We start from the raw sequence: 10,222 nt of genomic DNA, 5'->3' as shown, positions 1-10,222 counted from the left end.
CGATGATTTGATTACAGCACCACCTGTTGGTCAAAAGTGATAAGCCATTTAATCATATTACTAGAGGTTGAATTTATGATTTTTCAGCCATTACAATAACAATCATCCTAAAATTGCTTTTATTACTCGTTGCATTTGGTCTGATGCACCATGCCATGCTTAACTCCTAATTTTGCTGCTGTAGTGCTTGGACCCCTAATTGCTGCTTGCAGCTATATTAAGTAATTCTTGTTTTACAGCTAAAATTCTAAATACATTTAAAAAAAATCCTTAAAACAAGATAAATTAACTTATAAATTAAGTATAATAAAATAAGAATTATTTTCAGAGATTGTGATTCTCAGAAGTTAATTCTCAGAATAAACACCTCAAATTTGGCAGTGCATATGACAGCTTTTATTCCTTTTAAATATAATTGAATAGGTGTAAGCAGATAAAAGAAAACAAAATGTAAGCCTGAGGTTTGTCAGTGTACACAAATTAAAATATGCTTTTGATATACTGTTGTACAAGGAAACAACTATTAACAGCAATTTTAAATTAGATGCAAGAGGATTATATTCTATAGAACATGCAAAGCATTTGATTTTTCAACATATTCATCTACTTGAATGTTTCGGCATCTCAACTCAAACGGATGAGTATTTCACCTTCCTCATAAGCAGCGACTCGATCTCAGACTGCTTAGAGGGAGAAAGATGATTTTAGACGGTTAAAACTTTGTGTATGTGCAGTTTGCAGTATGTGTGTGTTTGTAACCTCAGACTCTAGTGTGATATTCCATATGTTGTTTGTCTTCTCCTGATAGGTTTTTGTAATGGATGCATGTTGTGTGGTTGGAGTGGAAGTCAGTGGTTGGTCAGTTAGGATCTGTGGGCGGGGTTTGGGCGGAGCCACTGGGGAAGTAACAGGTGTGGGTCGAAGAGTGGGAACTAGAGACAGAAAGAAATATTCAGGATGACATGATAAGATGGACTGACTTTAGAGAGTATTCATTTCTGATGTCTTTTGTGAATCATATACCATAATCTTTAGGGGAATCGCCCATTAGGATAAACCAGCCATCCTTCACTTCTGTCTGCAGTTGTTCTGTTTTTTTCTCTAGTACCAATTGTTTTTTTGTTCTTTCCTCTATTTTTATCCGCTCTCTCCTCTCTTGTTCCCTTCTCATCTTCTCTTCCTTAGCTTTAAGGACATCTGCAACAACTTTATTAAATAGAGTAGAGAATAAGTATTTATTGACAAAGACTTGTGCGATAATTTATAATTGATCTCACTTAGATGTTGTTACTTTCTATATGTATACAAAAACATCTACTTGATGGCTAAAGAATTCTTCAAAAATCACAAAATATTTGGGATTTTGTAAAAAAAAAAAAAAAAAAGTATATTATTTAGCAAGGACACATTGAATTGATCAAAAGTGACAAAAGACTTTTACATTGTTACAAAATATTGTTCCAAAAGTTATTTTTCCATAAACACCTTAAGCAAGTGTTTTCAGCATTGATAAAAATAAGAAATTTTAAATAAGAAACTTTTTTGAGCATCAAATAAGCACATTGGAATGATTTATAATGATGCTGGAAATTTAAATAACATTTTTAAATTATATTGAAATAGTTACAAAATAAAAGTAATTGTAGTATTCCACATATTTTACTGTACATTTGACCTTAGTGGGCATAAAAAAAATCATGCTGAGTCTGACCCCAAACTTTTGAACAGTAGTGCATATTTAAAAATCTATAAAATATGTATGTACCTATTTGGTTTGGTGAAACATCAAAAAGAATGAACCAGTCGTCGTCTTTTTCAATCTGAGGCTGTGCTTCTGTTGTCACAGTACAGTAATAGCTGGTTGCACTCTTCTGGCTTCCAGCTCTTGCTTCTTTTGTTCTCTTACTTTCTTCTCCTTCTCCTCCTCCTCTCTCACTCTTATCTGCTGCTGTCTCATTCTTCTGTCTTCCTGTTCTTTCAACCTGCACTCTTCAGTAGCCACTGAAACTATAGATAAAACATATAAGGGTTTTACTAATTAGGCTACACTATATTTCTCTCTTGAAGCAATACCAGGATAGAATAGAGAATAAAACATGCATCTATTGTAATCTCCTGAAGGGACGCTCCTCATCTCACGAGGTGCTGTGTCCAAAAGCTCAAACCAATCATCATCAACCTCCCGAACCCCGACAGGAATCATCGGCAGAACAACATCAGCTCTCTCTCTCTGTGCTCATCAATGATCAGTCTCTTTTCTTCAGTGATCAGTCGTTTCTCTCTCATCTGCTCCTCCACCACTCTCTGAACTCTCTGGTCTTAGATGAGTTCACGGACCTCAAAATCTCTGCTTCTTACATCTGAATGAACCACAGTAAACAGCGGGGTTTGTGTAACTGTTTTCCATCACAAGAAGATTGTGATTATTTGTGCCATATATTCATTTACAAAAAACATGTAAAACCTGCTATTGTGAGAAGCATTTACTAATTAATCTTAAAAGTAGTCTTGGGTATTTTTTTATTTTTATTCTAATAATATTTTATGTAATGATATCATCAAATAATGTCAATGTTTAATGTTGCAAATTTATTGATTTTAAGTAAGTTTTCTTTTTTTCTTTTTTTGTAGTTGTTCATGTTATTGTATTATTGTTGCTATATGTATGTGATAGAGTCAGTTATGTGTGTTACCTGTACCTGATGGGAAACTCTTCTGCTCATGCTGAAGCTGAAACCAGTCGTCATCAGTGTCTCTGGGCATGACTGGGAACTGTGGGGTTTGTATGATGCTCGTCCCCTTCTCTGGTACGATCACAGTCATCACCTCAGTCACTTGCTCCTCTGTTCTCATTCTGCTCTGGATCACCTCTTCTTTGGCCTCATACAGCTCAACATTTGGACCTTGCAGCCGTGAATACACTAAAGGCAACACACACATACCATTAGTCATGTTAAGATCTGTGTGTTTATGCATGTACGTTCTTGATTGTTCTTGAAGTGTTTGTACCTGATTCTTTAGGAGAAACATCAAAAATGATGAAGTCGTCCTCCACATCTCTTTGAGTTTGTGTTGTCCTCAGCTCAAGAATAACTGGCTGTGGTCTTCTATCTTCTACTGTCACCTGCTCCGGTTTCATTTTCTGCTCCACCTCTGTTCTCACTCTGCTCTGAATCACTTCTTCTCTGATCTCCTCATACAGGTTTGCAGTTGCAGTTTGTAGATTTGAAAGAGTCAAGGGCACTGAAACATATATCATATAGCAATATATCAAAAGTAATATTAAAATGTGCTATATAAATACATTTTATATTTGTATAAGGTTATCTATAAAAAAAACATGGTGGACATTTAGTGATACTGTATGTCAAAAACAAAATAGTCAGATTGCTATGTTAATTTTTTTGACAGTATGTTTGACTTCATAGTATATTCAAGTCTTCACATTAGGGAAAATAGGCATAATTATAATGTTAGTCTAATAAATATGGCGGTTTATTTCAGTTCAGTAAATTTCTCTTTCTGTCACTTAAATTCAACTTCCTGTGATTCATGGCAAGTTCAGTTACAATATTGTTTGTACCTGATCCTTTAGAAGAAAATAAAAAATGATGAACCAGTCATCCTGTTGTTTTATTTGCTCTATTCCCTGGATCACCTCCTCTCTGGTCTCCTCGTATTTCTCAACAGAGGGCACTGAAACAAACACAGTGCATCTTGCATATTCTGATTTGTGTGTTTTACACGAGTGCATGTTTATGGTTGTGTTTCAGCATGTGTACCTGATCTTTTAGGGGAACCATCCAAAATGACAAACCAGTCATCCTCTTGTCTATATGAGGCTCTGCTGCTCTCTGCTCAAGACCAGCTGGCTGTGGTCTCCTTTACTCCTCTGTCACCTGCTCCTGTTGTTCTTTCTGTACCTCCTCTGTTTTCACTCTGCTCTGAATCTCCTTCTCTCTAGTCTGTGTTTTTGTCTCCTCTGGTTGCACCAGCTCTTGCTGTATTTTTTCCTTCTACCTCTCTCTTCTTTTCTTCAGCCTGATCTTCTTCAGGAATGACTCTGCTCACATCTGTTAACAGAAACCCATTTTAGTTGTTGAAATAAAGTATTTTAAAATCCTATTTATGTATGTCTCTAGTGTTATAATAAAGGGTGGTCAGGAAAAACACACTTGCCTAGCTACTCACAGGTAAACAGGTGCAACTTATAAATAATACTGTAGACAGTTGCTCTCCTAATAAATGTGTGAACATAAATATTAATTTCAATTTTTGTTTATTTTTTATAAACTATTATTAAAACAGTCAATTATTTTCTTAAAACTTTAACCATATAAAGGTTTTGAAATTGATTTCACTGTCATTATCGTTGTAGTTGTGGTGTAAACTTCACTATTCTCATAGTATAATGATTATTGTTATAGTTATCTATCTTTGTGTGAACCAGCCTTAAGAGTAGCCTACTTTGTAGGCCTATGTGGTTCCAAATTCAGCAATTGTCACTAGTAATGAATAACTGAAACAAGATAGCCGAGTTAGGTTTTAAAGTGACAGTGCTGCTTTTAAAGTGAAATCTTTATATATACATTAGAAATACATTTTATATTTGTATAAGGTTATCTATAAAAAACATGGTGGACATTTAGTGATACTGTATCTACTTTGTAGGCCTACGTGGTTCCGAATTCAGCAATTGTCACTAGTACTGGATAACTGAAACAAGATAGCTGAGTTAGGTTTTAAAGTGACAGTGCTGCTTTTAAAGTGAAATCTGATGAAGTCTGTCATACTGATGTAAATCACAGAACAAAAGAGAACTGGAGTTACTGATTAACTTCTGTAGATTGAATAAAGATGAATCTATATAGTTTAGCTTTGTACAATTTAAAGTTAATGTGAAGATTGTTTTAAGTTAAATTAAATTAAAAGTTGTTCGATTTTTAATATAAGCCTATTAAATGTTAAAAATAATGGCTTTCAATTATACTGAAATGATGAATGGCTATAATTAATGGCAGAAATTGAGGTGAAAATGCATTTAATAGAGACATCAGCAGCAGAATTGGTATCCACAATACTGGTCTTTGTTAAAAAATAGGCAACTTAGTAAATACCGTATATGCCATTAAACACACATGTAAAATATATAATCTTTATATTGTTTCTACATTAATTTCATGGTTCAATGTGAAATTATGACAAAATATTAATACTGATTAATTACTTACAAATGTCCAGAAAGAGATCCAGAGAGCCACCTTAAAAATTTCAATTTGATAATCCAGCCCTCAAATGAAACTATTGAATAGCCCTGTTTTAGTTGGAAGATGGTAAAAATGATATATCTGGCAACTAGATGGTGCAACGGACCAATCTGAATACAGTCTTTCAGAGAGCTGGTTAATTAAATATACAAGTATACCTGGAAGAGGGCGCCATATTTACATGGTTTGCATAACCACATTAAATAGAATGTACCCATCTCATATCTCTTTATTGGTTTGGGTTATAAACTATCTGTTGCAAATCTTCTTGAACTCCTGAAAAAAAAAAAGAAATTTGAAATATGACATTTTCAGTTTTCACCTGAGGCATTTCAGTTAACTTTGAAATTTCAAGCATTTGATGAAAAACAGTGAACTCAATTTCTGGTGACAGATGCACAGTCATGTGACATACCTGTGGGGGTAGTGGGAAGCATCAATGACATGCCATCAAGTAAAATGTACCAATCATCTCTCTCTGCTTGTTGAAGCTCCTCCTTCTCAACTTGCTGCAACCTTTGTTCAAAACTTTTCACTTCTTGTAATCCAAACCTCAGCTCTTCCGCCTCAGCTAGCTTTCGCTCGATTGCGTCCACCTCATCAAGTCTCTGTTCCACAATTTCCAATCTCTCAAAAGTGCCCTCAGATCCCAGTGTCTTCTTTTCAGTGATCATTACACGTCTTTCCAACATCTCCACCCTCTCTATCTTTTTGTCTACATCTTCTTGTGATTCCACTACTTCTTCTTTTAGTGTCTCCATTAGAGGTTTCGTGATTTCCTGTTTTAATTCAAAATCAGGATGTTCTTTCTCAATAATGTCAGACCCCTCCTGGATGACCTGAACTTCATATGTCTGTGTTATCACAAGCTCATCTGTGAGCCTCTCCTCTGCCCCCTTCACGTCTTCTCTCTGTTCTTCAGCCTGAAGTGGTTGCTGGATTCCTGATAGTATAACTGGAAAAAAATAAAGCAAAATTACCATCAGTCACAGCTTTTTCCTTTAGGCAATGTGAAGTTTTAATGGAAACTAAAATATTTATTTATGCACATCAGTCCAGTGGGACTTGGACATTTCTTCGTGAATGTTTTGGAAAATGTCAGCCCAGGCTGCCCTTTTATCCTTATGTCAACAAATTTGGTTGATTACCAGTGGTTGCTTGACTTTTTGGTATGTGGTGAAAGTGAGAAAGCCTAAGTTAGGTTAAAGCTCCAGGAAGAAGAAAAAAAAAAATATATATATATATTAGAATCAAAAGTTATGAGATATGTTAATTATCTATCTATGGATGTATGGCACCCACTGAACCCCTTCCATTATGTACACAGTGGTCTTTTGGGAGCGTTAAAAATACTTACATGGGCTACTGTCAAGGAGGACACACCAATCATCCGCATGATGCTTCCACTCTTGCAGCTTCCTGTTTTCTAGCATCACATCATCTGTACAGTATGTTTTTATGTTCATCAGAAAATATTTTTCAATATTTTCAAAAAGAAAGAGAAGGGAAAAAACTAGACCAAAAATTGTATAATGCAAATGACTATGTATATGTTTGAACACATTTATTATTTATTAAAATAAATTAAATTAAATTAATATGTGTTTGGCATGAGATCAAATGTATTTGTTGTTCATTTAAATAATTATTTTATTTTTTTTAATATGCCTTACCTGATTTAGAAATGTGCCATTTTTTTGGACCATAGACCAGGAACCAGTCATCCAACTCTGTTCAAATTGGTTGTTTTAAAACATCCAGAATTTCTTTATTTCCTAAAAAAGAGATTTATCATATTTACCTTCATCCAACTAAAAAGACTACTTGCATGTCTGCAAACAAACATCTAATTAGTCAATCATACCTATCCATTAAAAATACATCAATAAAAAGCTAATACCGAAAAACAAATCTAAAAAAAACTAAATAAAAAGCTACTTTTTTAACCTACTAAATTAAACATCTAACCCATCTAAAGCATGAATCAATCAACCAATCAATCAATCACTAGTTGCCTTCTCGCTTGATGATAAAACGTGTGAATTGTGAAGGGGCTGAGAGATGTTGCCACTGGCCTCCAGACACTCAGACTGAGTGCGTCCATGGAAACGGAACCTTGAACTCAAGGTCGGGAGCCTTTTTGTTTTTTTGTCTTGAAGTCTGTTTCTGAGAAACACATTCAGAGGTATGGTCTTATGACTTGAAACTTCCCAAGGAGGTTCAAAGAGCATGTTTTTACTATAGAATACTGTATTTGCTATATTTTACTGTAGCAGCCCCATGTATTTCTAACGGTTATGGATACAAAGCATTGCCGCACCTTTTTAAGCCTCGGTTATGTCATACACATACATATATGGACTTACCTGAAGAAACTATGATGTTCCACACAGCAGTTCCACAGTTGTTTGCAGGCTCTGTAGTTGGCCAAACTGAAGCTGATGGCACCCTCAAACTCATCCTGCTAAATCAGGTCACAAGGAAAAATGTAAACCACATAAATCACAACAAAACTTTTTTTTTGTCACTACACCAGATGAGTAAAAGGAATGCATAATCCAACATTAACATATGCAGAAAATAAAGACATGGGTTAATGGAGAATGGTTATGGAAAGTGAGTGTGCATGAACACCTCAGAAGGGTGCATCTTCAGATCTTTAATCTCATCCTCATATACTATTATTCCTTCAGAGGAAACGCCGAGCATCACATCTGCACCCTTGATGTCCTATGAACATATCAAACATTATACTAAAGATGTGCACTGTTCGTGACATGTTAAAGGAATAGCTTATCCAAAAATGAAAATTCTGTCATCATTTATTTACCTTTAAGTCATTTCAAAGCCAACTTTCTTACATCTTTGGAACAAATTGAGGACAGAAAGTTGTAGATGTTTGGAAAAAGAAGGTGAGTAAATGTCCAGTGTTGTTTTGGACCCCACTGAGTTTAGTCATACAGGTTTGAAAAGACCTAGAAGAAATTAATGATGACAGAATTTTCATTTTTGGGATGAAATACGATGAAGACATTCCAAATGTCTTTTGTTGTGTATGTGTTCGAGGACATATGTGTGAGTTTGATTGTTGGTACAGGATACCTGAATTTTGAATGCAGCTCTATTATTATCTCCTCCAAATCTTCACTTTGATTTGGTGCAAGAACAATTCCACTGACAAAGTTGCTCTTGTGGGGATTTGGTTCATAATCGCCAATTGTTGACTTAACTGTGTAAGAACCCAGCAGGATGTCTGCTGGACAGGGAAGTCGGCCAATCAGAATATCTTTCCTCAGCTGAAGACACAGGAGATATCTGAGAGAATTACAGTGAATGTTCAGTAAACAAAGTCAGAAAAACATGCACAAACATATAAACGTTACTACAGTATATACACGACTTATATTCAAACAGTCTCAAGGAGTTCAATGTGTATTTGTATGTTTAATAACAATGATAAAATAATGATACAGAGCCTTTCAGGGTTTCAAGGTTGCTTCACAAACACTTAATACATACAACAAATACTAATCCAGACAAAAACTAATTATACAGAGATAACAAGGATAAATCTGAAGCAGGAAATGCAACAGAGCGAGGAAATATTTAGAAATAATGTAAATAAGTTTAGTTTGTATCTCATTGTACCTTGTGATGTCTTCAGCTAGAATTGAGGGATCAGGTGGGTAAAACTTGATGTGGAAAAAGAATTCAGTTACTGGACCTGAAATCAACAGGAAACAGAAAACGCAAGAATCACCATCCACTAAAAAACAACAACAACAAAAACATACTTTTGATCTGTTTTCGGATCCCTTTAGCACAGTCCAGTCATACCTGAAATAAACACAGATTGATGATACTTTAAAAAAAAAAATACAAATAAGTAGATTTTATTGATCAAATACTGAATATAATAGAATCTCTATACATCAGCCTGATAAAAAATAAGTACCGGGGTACTAGGAGAATCCCAAACGACCAGACCATAATAATCCCTCTCCAACAGGTCAAGGTGTTCACAAACTTTACTGAAGAGATCCTGTCCAAGTGCATTTCTCTATGGAAGAAAAAAATGAGATCATTTTAGCATTAATATATATTTTTTTCATGTCTTTTAATCTTTTACAGTAATAATATCTAAGCATTCTTAAAACAAAATACATTTACATTAAGTACATTTACATACAAAATACATTAAGATAACACTGGTTTCCAGTCAATATACCTTATTATTTATTTACTTATAGTTTTGTTCTTCTTGTAAGCATGAATCTCATTAATTGATAATTTCTACTTTAAAAAAATATTTGCCGAGTAAGAAAATAAACTTATCTCATTATTATTATAAGACATTTTATTATAATATTAGGATATTATAAGATACATTATTATAAACAGAGAGAAGGTCTTTGTACCTCCAGCTCCCACACAAAGTAGGTGTCATCCAGGAAATTCACTCGGCACTGCAACATGTCTATCAAACTTCTTTTCTCTTCTACTTATTCCTCTGGTGGTGTAATTCAGTCATCCTCGTCATTTTCTCCACTTTATACATCAGGGAACGAGCTGCAAAAAGTTCAGTTCTCTTCAGAACTGTTCTTTAGTTCACATTCATGTTACTGTGGCTCTATACTGTAGCAGCATACGTCTGTATGCGGCATCATAAGAGGCCCTGCCCTCCTACACTGTCCCATTTTGTGATAGTACCCCCTCCCCCCAACACACATACAAATACACCTCTGTTTACAGCAATGAGTGAGAGAGCAGTCATCTCATGATATACATGAATGTATTTGTGCATCATGACTGGAGAAAGAGGAGGCAAGGAGGAATCACTTCAGTGCAAATGGATCATTTACAGTTTTTAATAAGATGTTATTCGATCTCTTCTGACTGAGATAAACTGATAAGAATGAGTGGGGTAGCAAAAACCTTCACACAACATCTTACAA

At 34.8% G+C, this 10,222-nt stretch overlaps 1 pseudogene; it reads right to left on the bottom strand.

The window, feature by feature from the left end:
• Positions 1 to 629: 629 nt before the first annotated feature.
• Positions 630 to 9,742, bottom strand: LOC132103501 (trichohyalin-like; annotated as a pseudogene).
• Positions 9,743 to 10,222: the final 480 nt, after the last annotated feature.

The sequence above is a fragment of the Carassius carassius genome, chromosome 24 (assembly GCF_963082965.1).
Source record: "Carassius carassius chromosome 24, fCarCar2.1, whole genome shotgun sequence".
Classification (NCBI taxonomy): Eukaryota; Metazoa; Chordata; class Actinopteri; order Cypriniformes; family Cyprinidae; genus Carassius; species Carassius carassius.
Note: the sequence above shows the minus strand (reverse complement) of the source record. Positions and strands in the feature narration are given on the sequence as shown.